Genomic DNA, 15,766 nt, shown 5'->3' on the forward strand with positions numbered 1-15,766 from the left:
AAGAGAACAGAAGAGAAGAAAAATGCTAGAATATAGGCAAAGTTGTCCAACTTTGGTAGCAGCTGAGCCATAGGGCACATGAAATCTATTCTCATAGGCTTCCTGTTTGTGTGGGGTGCCCTGGTGTCTAATAGTACAGCTGAGTTCATGTGTGGCCTCTTGGATCACTGGATTGTATTTCACTCATCTGGACAGCTGCCTTTTTTCACAAAAGCTGTAGGAATATAATACCTTTGGGGTCTCTGCCTGATGTGACTGAAATTATTCAATGAGTAACACAACTGCTGGAAGGAATTGTGACGGCACAGGCAAAACACAAAAAATTAATTAATAATTTCCTCCTTTGCTTCTACTGATTACACAGCCTTGTTTTTTGGGTTTGGTGTTGTTGTTTGCTTGTTTGTTTGGGGGATTTTTTTTTTAATCATTCACCTGCTTTTGGCTTTAACAGTCCAGTTGTGTCAGTCCTGGATCCAGGTACAAATGAGTAGACAATCAGCACAGTCCTGATTGTGCTAAGATGAAAAACTGAGCAAGTGACAAGGCTCAGGACTTTCAGTCAGAGCATTTACAATGGTGTTTTTATTTTGTTAATGACTCACTGTACTGATTCAACGATGCTTTAGTGAAAGCTGCCTTGTTCAGAGTCTCATTGTTCAAGCAGAGTAAATTGTTCCCAGTAGAAAAGCTTGAAAAAGTCCTCTGTTTAAACTAACAACTAAATAAAACTTGTTATTTTAAAGAACATACGGATAAAACTTTAATTTTAAGCAATAGCAAAACTTTTTTTATCCACCATTATTTTTCTTGATTTTTTTTATTGGGAAAAGAATCTTATTCTGTCCTGACACAAAAGCCATGAAGTATCCAAAAATATAGGTGACTCCTCAAACCTTTGGTACTTGAATCAGGGCACTAGACCTTTAAATAGATGAAAATAGGGGCTGAAGGTGACTTGGGGGCTTTGAGGCATGGACTTTCATGGGGTGCATATCAAAACTTTGCTTCTGTTACTTTTGGTAAAATGTTCATTCTGGTATGGAATGGCTTGAACCACCCTAGAAGGTCCCTGTTTAGCAACTGTCCACTGACTCTGAGTTGCCTCAGTAGGGAAAAAAAAACCCCACAAAAAAAAACCCCAAAACAAATAAACAAAAAAACCAAAACAAAACTTTGCAACACGTTAGATTTGCTTCCCACCTGGAAGCATTTAGAGGATGTAAGGGGGTGAGCCTTCGCCTATCTGTTATACCAACCAGGCTGTTGTGAATGACTTGCTGAACTGTTGCCGCCCTGGCTTTCCCTGCCCTTTCCAGCAGGCTGTTTGCGCTGGGAGCCGGGGAGGGCTGCAGGGCCGCGTTGTCTCCGCAGGGGGAGCGCGGGGCCCGGAGCCGTGCCCCGAGCGTGGGTGGCGCTCCGGGCTGCCGGGGGAGCCCTCCGGCGTCTGCGGACGGGACCCCATCCCGGCACGGGGCCTGCTGTTTGCTTTCAAAGCCTTTGTACCCCAGGTTACTTGTAAGGCCGGTGCTTGGGGAGTTCTGCCGAGCTGGACCGTGTACGTTCCCTGGCTTGCCTGTAATTTGCAGTTTATGAGAACCAGATGGATGACTGAGCGCTCCGCGAGTTAGGGTAGGAATGGGATCTTCTGACATAAGAGCAGCTTTTACAGAAAACATTGAGTTAAGAAGATTCAGGCTCAAGCTAGATTGCTTCTTCCCTCCCCCCCACTTTTGTCTATTTTTACTGCATCATTGGTACGTGTCCAAGGAAAGTCGGCCATATCATTCGGAAATACAAGGGGATAAACTTTTGACTGTCGGATCTCTTCAGGCTGAGGGACTCCAGAGTAAATGAACTGGGAGAGAGAGAATTAAAAGGAGGGATTTCTTTAGATGAACTTTTTCGGTTGTCTGCTGTGCCGAGAGCAGTGTAAAATAACGAAGAAACTGCAGCAGCCCTTTCCCACTGTCTTTCTAAATAATGTAAGTTACCCTTTCACACTCATCTCTAAATGTTTGTGTGCTGTTTCTGCTTTCGAGTATTTTGTGAGAGCAGTGGTTTTACAGCCAGTGAGCTCTTGCCAGGAGCTCTGCTGTGTGAGTGAGTGAATTGTTTTGTCTTTCTTTTTCTTTCTTAAGTCAGGGTGGTAGCGGGGAAGCCGAGCAGTTTGACACCGCCTTTCTTTGACAGTCGTGTTAACTCGGCTTTAGCTCGGCTGTCGGAACCTTTAAACCTTTTCAGTGTTTGTGCAGAAATTTGTTTGTAGCTGGCAAAAGACAATAGCAAATGTTTTGATTGAACTGTGCATGTCAGCTTGCCGTAAGAGCAGGCGTTTCAAAGGGGACTGTGTGATGCTATGTAAAGAAGACAGGATGTGACATGGGAAAACAAATGTTTCCTGTTCTTTAATATTTAAAAGAAATAATTGAAACAGAGCCAAGGAGTTTGCCTAGGAAAGAAATAGTGATGTTTATTCAAAGCAAAATAATGACTCTGTAAATCTGAGAGGACAATGCCAAGGTCTAATTAGGAGAGATGGTTTACTTTTCCCAGTGGTTCATTTTCTGAAGCTGGAAGTTGGCATTAATGTTGTTATATTCTGTGGTGCTTTTGTGAAGTGTAACTTGAGCCATTACCTGATTCATAGCTCTCCATAGGTTAGTGATGTAGGTTGATTACTCTCCCCTTAGTTCATTTTGCTATTTTCAAAATGCAGTCTAGGCAGACTGTCAGGCAGATTGATAGGTTGAAGTAAAAAAAAAAGAGGCATAATTATAGATAATATACTAGGTAGTATACTAAGAATGAAGCAAGAAACAGACCAAGAAAATCATCCTGAACTCAAATATTTATCAGGCCAAAGCAATGACATAAATGTTAATTTACAGGGGGACAAATAAGAAAATTGTTGTGAAAGTACAATGACTAAATAAGTATTACTTAGATAAGGATGTAGCTTAAGAAATGTTGCTTTCTGTTCCAGCCTTGGATTTTTTGTTTTTGTGGGCAAGGAATTTATTATCTAGATAATAGTCTATGGCCAACTATTGTGATGTAATAGTCAGAAGTTTTTTCCCTCAAAATTCCACATTGCTGCTTGTGTGAAAACAAATGACATTGACTAGAAATACTAATGAGAGCTTCTAGACAATGTGAATATTTTTAATAAACTTGGAAATATAAACTGTAGGGTTTGAAAAGCATATTAAAAGGTTTGTTTTGTTAAAATCTGTATGAATTTGTTTATTTTCAAGTTAGTCCCGTAATTTTATGGATGATAGCTAAAGCGTGGTTCTAGAGAGAAGGTACTGGAAAGCTGCTGTACCTGCTCTTGGGATTGCATCATCCTGCTCAAAAACACAGGCAGCAGAAAGAGGAGGTTGTTCCCTGTTTCCAGAGACTTTGGGGGAGGAATCAGCCTGTTAGCTGCTAACAAAATGAGCTAAGGCTTCTGTGCTTTGGCCCTCATCCAGAACTGCTTACCATAAACCAAAGGTTTCCTCAAACATCTCAGCAAAGCATTTTGCAAACTTGAGTGGTGAAGACACTCCCATGTCTGACCTGGACCTGCAGTGCCCACAATTTGGTTATAAAGAACAGGTTTGTGTTTTCTTCGTGGAGGGTTCATTTCAGTTCTTGAGATTCATCCTTTTTCATGAGAAATGGCTTTGATAGGCCTTTAATAATTACATCTTTCTTCAGGGAGAAGGCTAAAGAGATCTTTGGTTCAAGGAGCATCTGTAAGACTGCTTGAGGGCCAGAAGGAAATTTTAATTGGGTTTTATGACAGAACCAATTCTAGATTTGATTATAGGGTTTCTGGGAAGAGGGAAGGATTAAAACCATGCAAACAATTATTTCAGTCAAGATATTTCAGGGAAATATCTTTTGATTTCTTTATCTAATTTGCAAGGGGAGACAGGGAATGCATCCTTCTCAACACAGAATAAAAATTAGAAGTATGTATACATTTAAGGCTTTGGAGAAGTGGTGGAGATATGTGTGTCTTAAAAGTTCATCCTTTTCATGGCATTGATATTTGATGAAATCTTGTGTTTGTGGCTAAATTTGAGACAAGCAGTGTCCATGGTCTGGTGGCACATGCAAGTGCTGTCTGAATTCTACTATGTCCAGCAGCATGCACAATGTTTGGAGCATTAGACCATGACTGGACCAAGATGGTAATTCTGCTGGGGGATTTCCCCAGCCCATGATACTGTTCTTTCTCTGACAGTCCTGGTTTTAGCTTGAAGCTCAAGTTGTTTACTGGAAAATCCCAGATAATTGGTGCTTGAAGCCATCATGAAAGCATTCTGGGCCTGTCTTTGCCTGATAATGGAATTTCATTAATTCATAACAAAACTAGAATTTGGACAGCTTATGCAAACACAGTGATGCTCCTGATTCCTTTGAGGAAAACTGAGGAATTCAATTAACTGGAAAGGTACTGGGTGTTCTAATCCAGAGAACAAAGTGTTGTACATTACTATACTGAAGCTGAAATTTAATAATCTGCATGAAGTATTAAACATACACAGTTTTGCAGAAACATGTAGTACCGTGTCTAGACATATGAACTATTTTTATAAAAACAAAGGCACAATGTATAGTAGGTTAGGATAAATCCTTGGTAGTAGGTTGGGATAAATCCTTGAGCCACATGTAAAAGCATTTGATTTGATCTGCTGGCAAGCACATTGTCTCATCAGAATTAAATGTGTCTGAAGATACAGGTGTCGCTAATTTGTACTATTTTTTTATACACAGCAGCAAGCATATATTACTGCAAATAATAAGTTCAGTTTATAAAGAATGTTCTTTAACACAATGGCATTATATAAGGGAATAACACTTTAGATTTAGTCAGTTGTTTACAGACAATGCAGTATTCTGTATTATAAAATGCCACTAATTCCAAAGCCTTAAAAAATTTCTCCTGGAATTCTGCCCATCCATATTTTGCAGGGTAACATATATAAATGCTCCCTTTTCAGTTATTAAAGAACTCCAGTGACTGCCAGATTGCAATCCACTGTAGCGAATGCTACACTTGGCTGACACCTTCAACCAAAATTATAATTTTCTATAATTATATGCTATTTCCAGAGACTGCAGGGGTTTCTTTTGTTTTCTGTAATGTTTCCTGGTAAAAATAACAAAGGTGGGGAGAGCTAGCCATGTGAAATGCGTGGCATGGGCTGTTAAAAAAACTAGATTGAAAACAAGAATCAATATTTGTTGGAAGAAATCAATATAGGAAAGAAAATAATGACTATTTAGAGGTTTTTAAAATACTGAAGGGACACAAGCAGGGCTTAGCAGTCACATAAATGTACTTCACCTCTCTATATCTCAATTTTTGATAAATTACTTACTTTTCAAGACTTCTGATCCTTCTGTTAGAGTTGGACTTGCTTTTCTGTTTGTTATGTGACATGAATGGATTGCAGGCAGTCCCTTGGTGTGCTGTAAGGTTTGTGTTAACATGTCTGTAAGGGAAAGAGCTGCTTGGTGGCAAACACTTAACAAATGAAATTTGGAAGAATTCCTGTTTTGTGCACTAGATCGTTTTTCTTCCTTTTTATTTTTGATCAACTGAAATAAAGAATGCCTTCCACTGAACAAAGCTCAGGCTGACCTTTGGAGAAATGAAAATGGCATTTCATGTCAAACTTTCTGAATGGTTTTATTTCTGTCAAGACCATGTTTTATTTCTGTGGTTTAAATAGATAAATATTTATTGTATGAATTGTAATGTTAAAGGTATTTGCCTTGGTTTTCTACCACAGGCTGTCTAAACATTTTCTGTCCACAATCTGTGGACATATTGCATGTCACTCCTTCTAATAATTGGGGTGCCTGGTTATATTTGGATTGGGCATCACTTATTTTGAAAGGTAATTTTAGCTGGAAGTCAGTAATTTAGCTTGATAACAGTTTATAACTGGAATACCATACCATGAAACAAGTGATGGAACATGTCACTAATGTTCTCTGTGGGGACAGCCAAGGATCTAGTCAGCTGAGAAGTCTGCTGGCAACCAGGCAGCCTTCCTACTTACTAGCTGGACTTTAGGGCAAAAACTCAGAGGCAAATCCCATTCAAAAGGAAAAATTGAAATTGGAAATGCAAATGACATATAGTTCTTGAGGTACTGAACAGGTGGATGTAGCAGGTAGATGTTGGCTGGCTCTATCCATCTGTCTAGTTGCAGTAGGGTTAAAAGAGGCACAGCTAAATTAAGAAGAGACCAATCATAGACACGTGAAAAATGTTAGCAGCTTGTATTCTGGCACTTCTTACATTACATGGTGACCCTGCTAGCACAAGCATCAAAAGAAACTCATGCTGAAATGGCTGTGATGGTTTATTGCTAAATAGTAAACCTAGGTGGTAATAACATAAGAATATGCCCTGCCACTAGGAGAAGAGAAATGACTTAAAAAATTTACTGTAATCATGTATATACTTAATATTCCCCTGGAAGAACCCTAAACAACTCAGCTTTTTGTGGTCAGTACTATTGCTCGTGTGTAAAAGTATTATTCATTCTGTTGCACTTTAAAACCATCTGAATATTATCAATTTCAGATACATTGTAGGAGTGGTTAATTACATAGATGGTGATTTTCAGTCCTTATGCCAAGGTGGATGCTCTTTGTGAAAGAGACATAAGAATTGAAGCAGATGCAATTATATTTGATCAGATTTTAAATGCTTGAGATGACTGTTCAGCAATTTGCTTGCTCCTAATCCAGTATGGATTTATTTGTCTAAGTGTTATTAGTCTGCCTAAACATGTGTATGATCAGTTTATTTATGGGTGACTTTCTGTTCTTTTGTCATGGAAAGCTATTTGTTTTGTGCTGCCATGAGCTTCTGTTCTTGATTTTTTTTCTTGTAGTTCTTGAGACAAAGAATGACAATCCCACTTCTTCTTTTCTTTTTTCCTTTTTGTTCCTTTTTTTCCCTTTTTTTTTCTTTTATTCTTTTTTTCTTTTTCCTTCCTCCCTCCCTTCCTTCCTTCCTCCCTCCCTCCCTCCCTTCCTCTCTTTTTCTCTCTTTTTCTCTCTCTCTCTCTCTCTCTCTCTCTCTCTCTCTCTTTCTGCTACTTTTGAGGATACTTCTTCAGCAAATGTGTAATTTGGAAATTTGTCATGTCTGGACTGATGGCTTAAAAAGAGCTATAGTCCCTGTGATGATGTATACTGTGTCTGCCTCATTCTACATCAAAGTTCCGCAGAACCTGGTTATTTGTGAGCCTGAAGGTGTGTGATATCTACCAGTGTGTTTTGTGAAGTGCTCAGGAGTTGATTTAGCAAGGGAAGAACAGTGCCTGTATTATTTTGAACTACATAACTCTGAATAGTATGAAAACATGATAGTGCAAAATGCTCCTGCACCTTTTACAGAGCAAAAGCCCTCTGAAGTAGTGATGGAATCTTGAGAAAATATGCTTTTCTTACAATTACTTACAGAACAACAACAGATTGCATCAAAAGATTGTGCTGAACTTGGAAATGTTCTTGAAAAGATCCCAACAGTTATGGGTTTTGTGTGCCTCTGAATGCATTAATCTGTGTAGTGGTCCTTGGAGAGACAGTAAGTGTTCTATATTTAGCCCCAACCATATTAGGCCCATGATCTGTACTATTTGAGAACTTGCATATTTTGTGAGAAATGGGACTTCCAAAAGAGCAGGTGTCAGCAGTTTCAATGATGTCTTTGGGGCCCCCTGGTTCTTCTGTGAACAGCTGTAAGTTGCAAATACTGTAAATCCCTCTACTTAAAAATTCTTCAGGAACTAAAATGACCCCCAGGAATGAAAACGCAGGACTGAGGAGCAAGCCATTTACAACATACATAAACTCATGAAGAGGAAAAGCTGCCATGTTTCTCTGCATTCACACAGGTTTTTTGATTTGGTTTTGCTTTTTCTGTTCCTTTTCCAGTAAGGAAACAGTATTCATGAAATTCCCTTCTACAACTTTCTCTCCTGTAATCCCTCTACTGGTGGAAGTGTTAATGTAAACCTTCAGGGATTAAGTCCCACAAGATAAACCTCTGCAGGTGCTGGTTTGTATACTGTTTCTAGGTTATTTTGGTGGGGTTTTTTTGTTGTTGTTGCTTTGTTGTTTTTGTTTTTATCTTGAAAGCAGATTAAATTTGATATCTAGAACTCAAGTAATTGCACTGTGCTGAAGTTAGGAAGCCTAGGGCCAACATGTTAAGTAGTGCCACAGATTATTTCATAGCATCTGATGGTGGTTTTTTCTCCTGAGTGTTACTCTGACACAGTACTACAATATGGGTTAATATGTGGTCTTTCCAAAGTGCTTCTAAGTTTTACTGGATCCTCTTCGAAGTACTGGTTCTTCTCTTATTACATAATTCTTAGTCTGCTCTGAGTAGTTTTGGGAGCAGCAGATCTTTGTGCATCTCAGCTCAGAAAATATAAGAAAGATAAAATTAAGTGTTGCGCCATGAATATTTGTCTTTATAAAATAAGCAGTGATAACTTTTTGTCTTGCATCTAAAGCAGCTGGAAATAAATTTTGATTGTAAAATACAGACATGTTCTGAGATACTTAGTTCCTAATTAAAGACAAATAAATTTTCATTAGTTTACAAAAGTAATCCTTTACTTAAAATCTCTCAGTGGAGATAAATGCAACCCTTTATTACACAGAAAAGGAAGACGTTAATTATTGGAGGATCGTTCTATAAGAATTGCACTATATGTTCTGTGTAGGCAGAGAATCCCCTCATCCCTTAGCTTCCTCATTTTAATTAGGTTTTACTATTCCATCCTAGAAAACTTAGTAAAAACCAGATTACATTAGAGCATGCAAAAATGTTTGTATAGTAAGGTGGATTTGCAAAAAAAAGAAAAAAGAGTAGTTCCATTTCCTTTGTTGGCACAGTTTAAAATTTTTGTTTGTCTTATCGGAAGCTGACATATTACACGGTCTTGAATACAGTTAATTGTAAAAGCAGGAAGATTTCTTCCCATATTTAACTTTTGGGATGGGTTTTTATCTGTGCTCCTGAATGGTGGCCTTTATCCTTGAACAGCCTGCTCTGAAGATGTGCACAGTCTGAAGGGACCTCTGATGATGAAGGTGTGCAGCTTTTAAACGAGAAGAACCAGGATACTGATCAAGGCATCATTTCCCCAAGCTCTATGACATTACTTAATACATTAATAATACAGACTACCTATGCAGAAAAACCAGAAAAAGGAAATATCAGTGGAAGTCTCTTTTTTTCTTTTTTTTTTTCTTAAGGATGAAGTAAATTTGAAAAGGTAAGAGGAAGAGGGAAAAGAAGTGGTAGGTTATTATTGTATTCACTATAAAAGGTTCTCTGCTTGGGGTGATGCTTAGTCATTCACCATTGTTGGGAGTCTTGTTTGTGTTACTTGTAATGGGTAAATGAAATGCTAAAGGCCGTGAGTGGCATTTCTCATGCAACAGTGGTGTAATAAGGCAGATGTCTGAGGGATTCTTTTCACCTGACATCCCTAAATGGCCCAGCTTTGCAAAGTGGCCCTCTTTTTGCAAAGAAGCAGCCCTGTAAAGCCATTCATGGCAATTAACTATGCCAAAAAGGAGTGGCTACTATGAGGCTTCTGTGATGCCTGCTCTGAGTAATTTGAAGGTTTGTCTGGGTCAAATCAAAAGTAAATCTAGCCTAGCCTTATAATTTGGATGGTTGCTGACAGTAGATGCCTACAGAAGAGCACAAGAATGGATCAGAGATATCCTGGTACTCTTCAAAATGATCTTCTGCATTCAATAATTTGTGCTTCCAGTTCTGCTCCTGGTAGAGGTGGTGTCTTTAATAAATTTATTCACCAGGAATTTGTCCCACTCTCCTGGAATGCCTGTAAAATATTAACAACTGTAGCACCCTGGACAATGGGTTTCACAGCTCACAGGGTGAATTATCCAGCACATTACTGGTATCTGCAAAAGAGGCTTCTCTTCTGTGGACTGTAAAAAGGAATAGTCAGAAGCAATAGATACAAACAGTGAAAAAACAATACATTGTGAATAAAATTTAACTCAAGTGGACTCCACCTGCCAAAAACCTAATGACTACTGTTTCATCAACCTTCCAAAAGCATTTAACTTATTTGGAATACGTCCTAAAAGCCACACACTGTGGAATCTGAGTTAGAAAAGTTATGTACCTGAGGCAGGGCTGTCTCCATGTCCTGTTTGTAACTGGCTTTCCACTAGGATTTCTCAATTCCTTGTAATATCAGTGCTTACATCCAGTTACTCTGCATATACCTCTCATGGGTTTTATCACTTAGGAAAACTACATGGAGAATCTGTTTCAGTAACAACATGGTGCATCTTGTCACAGTTATCACAAGGACTATTTCTAAAATCTCAGGCAGTTCTTATATCCACTTATAGAGTTTGCAAAGGAAAGAGGATGCTAAGATCTGCCCCTATTCCTGACTGCAAGAGTTTCATACTAAATGAGCCACTCTCTTGCACCTCTTTCTTTACAAAGACACTCCTTATCTAAATTGATGGCTGGCTATGCAAACTTACATCCTAGTTTAGAAAGTGCTTAGTGTCACAGATACAGTCACATAGCAACAGTCTAACTGTGTTTGGCCTTACGATACGGGTTACCTATGTTTGCAAGGGAGCTTGTGTGCTGTGTAGCAGGTGCCTATCACACCAGGATTCTGGTACTTGAAAGAGATTCCAGGGGCTATCACAATCCAAGTAATAATGGGGTTGATTTAAGACAATATTGTTCTTATCTCTCCTGATGCCAGATTTTTTTCCAAGGGCTTTTTTTTTTGTTTAACAGACAGATGCATTCACATGGTTATTATATTATAGTTTCTGATACTGTCTCCTAATTTGCTTTTGCATACACAAAAATGTAGTTGGCTTCCTGTAACGTAAAATGGATGTGTTTTCTTGTAGAAATGAATGTCCTGTATTTCCCAGTTCAGCTTGGGAGAGTCTTAAAATTGTGCATATGAGTGGTTCTGCTTTATTCCTCTTTCATTAGTTGTTGCTTCTTAAGTTGTGATGCCAGTTGAAAAGACTGACATTCATGCAGGAGTGTATGAACAAGGTCTCCTGAGAATGTCATTTTTGCAGAAATCTAACCTACATCAGTGCTGAGCATTTGCTTATGAGCAGCCTGGCAATGGCTCATAAGGGCCTTTGGGCATCTGGCCTGAACCTGCAAGAGATGTCTAAGAGGAAGCTTAGGAGAGTTGTTTTTGGAGATGAAGGGTAAAGGTAGACAGCTTTGTGTCATGTATAAAACCTTTCACTTCAGGGAGAAGGCTTGGGGAAAGCCTGGGCTGAGCCAGAGTGGCTGCTTGGTTGGACTGTCTGGGGATCCTGCCCACCCAGGGGTTTGATGGACTTTGCAGGCAGATAACACATGTTACTGTGGCTGTGGTAGAACTCTGCTGTGGAAGCACATGCTGGGAATTGATGCATTCCTGCAGGCAAGGCACAAGGTGCAGGGAGCACTTAATCCCTGCTGTGGAAAGGTTTCAGCTATTTCCAATAACAACAGTTCTTTAAATAGGAGCGCTGGCAGGCAATCAGCAAATGAGTGTCCTTGCTGAGGACTGGAAGGACATGTTTACTGGGTGAAGTTCAGCCATTGGGTGTTTCCAGGTTTTGAACTGCTGGAACTGACTGCTGGAAAGTCAAACAGAGTGTCCCTGTGAGTGTGGAGGTGGAGGACACAGCGTCACAGCTGGCACGCTCGAGCTCTAAGCACTTTGAGCTCCCACCGAGCTGTAGGTGCTTTTTGCTATGGCTGTTTGGGCTGTTCAGCTCCTGTGCCCACAACCATTGTTCAAACCCACAGAGCTCCTTTTGCCAAGGTTGTCCTGACATTGTTTCTCACTACTGCCTGTGCTGCCAGACTACCTGCTGCACATAGCTATGTGTTTACCTACTTGCTGTGAAAGCTCAGCATTGCACTTTTGCCAACATAAAGAGCCTGCCTGGGTAAACTTCTGCCTGCCACCTAATGCTTGAGCAAGGTTTTCTCTGAACCCAACGACCATATACATGTTTAGACTTATTGCTGTGTTTTTGAAAGATATTTTGGTTCAGAAGAAGACATGGGAGATGTAAAAGTTAACATCGTTGCTGGGCTGTGGACAAGAAAATGAGGTGGGTACTGTTCAACAGCTAAGGTAAATATGGAGGTGCAGCAACCAATATTTTGTGTTTAAACAGTATAAATGTTACAAAGCATGTGAACCTGATTTCAGGCTGCTCACATGCTGGAGAGGAGCTCTTTTTTCTCCCTCCTTCTTAGTCCTTATTCCAATATGTGCTTTTGTGCTAAGATGATAATTCCTTCCCTTTCTGCCTCCATTTTTGCTTTTTTTAATACTTAGATTCTATCTCCTGTTTCTTGCTGTGAGACACCTAAGGTGGTTTGCGTTTTTTTACCTCCTAGGTTGTGTTTCACGTGTTATATTTGATGGGAAGTGGGAGTTTTGAAAGCTGCAAGAAAAACAATCTAATGGGTTGGCACTCTCTTAAGTTAATTTTGTGAAGAGGTTATGTGGCTTGTAATGATTGCTGAGTGCAGCCTTCTCCCTTGCTGATTTGAACTTCATGCTAGTTCACCAAAATCCTACTGAGTTAAATGGAAACAACAGAGTAACTTTTTGCTGGTCATCAGAGAATATGTGACTAAACTCCAGCACCTGAAATGGGTCATCTTCCCTAAAGTGAGAGCTGCAGTGGACATGCAGTGTGGCACAGATGCCGTCTCAGGAGGGAGTGGAGGGGATGGTCTCTACAATTTTCACTGTACAGCTCAGTACCAAAAGCATTGAACATTTTCTGCTTGCATTTATTGTTTTTTTCTTGTTGCTCAGCAACTCTGAAGAAAATGCCTAGAGCATTTTTCAACATATCTTATATCTAATAGTACATAGAAAAGACCAAGGACCTCTTTTCAAATAGATTCCTGATCAGCCTCCTTCTTTTTGCTCTATTGCGTGTTTTCCTGCTCCTGGAAGTGTTAACAGTAATTAGTGTGGAGTCTTCATGGAGCACTTTTATTTCAAGTAACATTTCCCAGCAGATGTTTATGGAAGCAGCAGTGTTTTCATGTGCACTTTTAATTATTTGTCAGTTCAGCTTGGTTTTATTTGTGCCTGTGTACCTATAAAGGCTGAACAGAGACCTGTCAGTGTTCACAGAAGAGGTAGACCTAGAGAGTCAAAAATGTGTAAATATAAGGGTGATGGTAACAGTACTGGTAGTCAGGGAAGAGTTTTTTTCAGTAGAGATGCTCTTACTGCTTTGGATGGCAAGTATAAAATTTAAAATTCTTTTACTTATGACTGCATAACATCTAGTTCCTGAAATAATTACTTTGACATACCTTACTGCAGATTTTTTTAGAGCTCACCTGAGAGTATGACATTCTGTTAAACATGGAAAGGGCCCTAAGTTACAATTCTGATGCTGTAATTTAATCTGATACTTTTATCCTTTTCTTTCACTTGATGTGTCCTTCCTATTCATTTCCTACCCCTTCTCTTTGAAATCTCCTTTTTGAGAATTTGGGGTATTTGGTTGAGGATTCATGGATGCCCATCCATGCGTTATTTTCTCATGTGCAGTAAATTTAGTGTGTTCCAGCTGTTTTGGAATTTATTGTGCAAGACCCTGACTGAAAAAGAGGTACTGAACACCTCAGACAAATAACCTCTCAGTTGGTGATGACTGTGTGATCACACGAGCTCTTACCTGCCAGACTTGTCCCTTGGTGTGTGCTGTGCAGCCACCAGTAGGTCCCCTCTCCATCCTAAGACAGGACAGCTGGGAGATAGGGTCTCTGGGGATAGAAGCAGGACTATTCACCTCCAAAGTGGGGTGGAGAAGGGCTACTGCAGAGGCACAAGTTGTGGGGCTGAGGAGAGAATAAATGTGGGTATTAGATGCCAGCCCTAACCTTCCCTGCACAAACTGCAGTGTAAAGCATCAGTATGGTGATGTCTTAAGAGGTCCACCCCTATTTCAGGGGCTCACTCTTTTGTGAGCTTTGATTACAGGATGGGGAAAGGAGGAAGAAAAAAGAATAAATCATTAAACATGTAACACTATTAAGCAAGGCTTTAATTTGTAGCAATGGCTTCTATTCCTGTTATTCCTGTGCCTTCAGCCGCTGAAAACTATTTTAAAAAAATCTAATTCATGACATCTGCATCTGACAGTGATACTGAAGTTCAGCCCATTGCTGTGCAGAAGGAATGCCAGAATACAGAGATTGTTTCTGGTGACTGCAGTGCCACCTCAATGGCAATAGGGGGAAAAGAAAGAATAATTGGGAGGGGAGGAAAGCAGATTGTGTCTGGTGCTGCCTGACTTGTAACTTCAGTGGTGGAGAGAGGCAGGAAGTGCAGTCCTGCCAGGAAGGCTCAGGCTGGCTGAGCAGGGAGGCCAGGCTGTCCCAGCCGTGCTGCAGTTGTGCTGCAAAAGCCGCAACCTTGGCAAGCTGAACCAGGCATAAGCAGAAGGTAAAAGGAAATAAAAGAAGGTGGCAAAGTCATAGGAGGATGGGTGCTGGGCTGCTGGGAAAGTTTCCAGCATTACATCCCAGGCAAACCTTTCAAGTTGTTTGCCTCCCAGGCTTTGACAAATCCCTTGTGTTGTATCACAAGCTTTGGGAAAAAGCATCTGCTCTGCTGGATCATAAGATGAGGGGGTGACCATGGCTCACGGCTGTGGCTGGTGGGGAGGAACCAGGACCTAGCAGAGCTTCTTTTGGGGCAGACATGCTCTCTGGCTACAAAGCCACAGTGGGAGGAAGCTCTTGCTGTTCTCAGAGGTGTGAGCTACAGCCTGCACTACTGGAGGATGTGGAGTGAGGGCTGGAAATTGCACTTGCTCTCTGGAAGCTGCTGGGTCTGCATGGGTTCACAACTGCAGCAGTGAAAGGTAAAGGCCATCGGCTCATAAGGGAGAATTAGGCCCCTTGATTCCTGGTTGTGGGCATGGCTCCACGATGACAAAACTTTGCTGTTTCACCCCTCCTGCTCTCCTGGCACCAGAGTCAAATTAGGGGTGTGTGGAGCTGTGTGATGGCTGTAACAGCCCATCCTATGCTATATTTGTGTTCCTAATCTAATCCTCATTTCCAGCATGTTGGCTTTGGGTTATTGATTTCTGGTCTCTCACATCTCTTACTTTTCAGTCAGCCTTAATTGCCAGGACTGTATTAGCTGGTCATTTAGTTTGAACTAACCCAATATTTTTTTTTCTGCTGACCTTAAAATCTCTTGTACAGCAGGGTGAGCTAGACTGCTCTCATTCAGTCAGTTTATAGTATAGGCTTCAGTGCAGACCATTAGTCTTAACTTGGAGTGTTTGGATGACTTATTTAATATTTTCAATATCTACCTATGACCTGTAAGTTAACTTTGAGGTTTTTTTGTTTTTAATAATCATGGCCTCCCTAAGAATATGAATTCAGGTTGTATTTGTGACAGGGGAAACAATAAGTTATTCAAAACCCAGGACATTTACAGGGGATGACAAGAGAAGCTAGATCACTCTTCCATGGCACTACAAAGATGGCATGTACTATGTATTTTGTTCTCCAGAATCTTCTTCAATAGTCAGCAGTGACACAGATAAGTCAACAGCAACAATGAAATGCAGCAATTTTCTGAGGGAAAGTAGCCTATTCTTTTTAAAATAAAAACAGAAAAACAACAAACAAAACAAAGCATATAAT

General features: G+C 40.2%; 1 protein-coding gene across 17 annotated transcripts in view; it reads left to right on the forward strand.

Annotated features, from left to right (window-relative positions):
- TRIM2 (tripartite motif containing 2) overlaps positions 1 to 15,766 on the forward strand; it is an 87,297-nt gene that overhangs the window by 26,571 nt on the left and 44,960 nt on the right. For 2 of the 17 annotated variants that reach the window (XM_014266540.3, XM_026792968.2), the window contains exon 1: positions 1,525 to 1,982. The exons of the other annotated variants lie outside the window; for them this stretch is intronic. The gene's annotated coding sequence lies outside the window, so the exon portion shown is untranslated. Of the gene's footprint in view, positions 1 to 1,524; positions 1,983 to 15,766 lie in introns of those variants that run through there. 17 annotated transcript variants of the gene reach the window in all.

This window comes from Zonotrichia albicollis, chromosome 5 (assembly GCF_047830755.1).
Source record: "Zonotrichia albicollis isolate bZonAlb1 chromosome 5, bZonAlb1.hap1, whole genome shotgun sequence".
Classification (NCBI taxonomy): Eukaryota; Metazoa; Chordata; class Aves; order Passeriformes; family Passerellidae; genus Zonotrichia; species Zonotrichia albicollis.